General features: G+C 42.7%; 1 pseudogene; it reads left to right on the top strand.

Moving 5' to 3' along the window:
- The first annotated feature begins 207 nt into the window (after window positions 1–207).
- LOC101656721 overlaps window positions 208–689 on the top strand; it is a 2,793-nt pseudogene continuing 2,311 nt past the window's right edge.

Below are 689 nucleotides of genomic sequence, written 5' to 3'. Positions count from 1 at the left end.
CAGATCCCCCAATTAAATGCCCTGTGGCACCCCACACCGTAATTCAGTCTTGGCCCAAAGCACCTAATTTCATTGTTCTTGGAAAGCCACCACTTTGCCTCATGAGCTGACTCCTGGTTCTGTTCTTGCACATCTACTCCTATGATGTCACAGCTGTCTTCTAGATGAGAGCGGCTCATTTTGCAGGGATCACCAAGTCCAGAAGACATGCTCTACTTCTACCAGAGGGCCTATTGGACACCCAGCAGGATAGCAACCTCAGCGATCCTGTTAACAGTGACTTGTAGGTGAATCTTATCAGTGTCTTCCCCTGCCTTCTTACCCAGACCCATGCAGGAGAAGGTCATTTGGGAGGAGTGACAGAGGATTTGGCTAGAAGAACCACTTTATTATGTCAATGCCCTTGCAATAATGATAGCAAAGCAAAAGGATACAACCCTGACACACATTTCTCCTGATTTTACATGATGTGGTATAGCTTTGCTCTGTTTGAATAACTGTTTCTTGGGCTATGTACTGGTTTCCCATAGCCACAATTAAGTGTTCTATAACTCTAATTCTTCTCAGTGTTACCAATAATTTTTTTAATAACTCATTTTATTGGGGGCTCTCACAGTTCTTATAACAATCCATACATCCATTGTGTCAAGCACATTTGTACATATGTTGCCATCAACATTTTCAAAACA

Source organism: Echinops telfairi, unplaced genomic scaffold (genome assembly GCF_000313985.2).
Source record: "Echinops telfairi isolate 266 unplaced genomic scaffold, ASM31398v2 ScPeMD7_2186;HRSCAF=2738, whole genome shotgun sequence".
Taxonomy (NCBI): Eukaryota; Metazoa; Chordata; class Mammalia; order Afrosoricida; family Tenrecidae; genus Echinops; species Echinops telfairi.
This window is presented reverse-complemented; position numbering and strand designations above follow the sequence as displayed.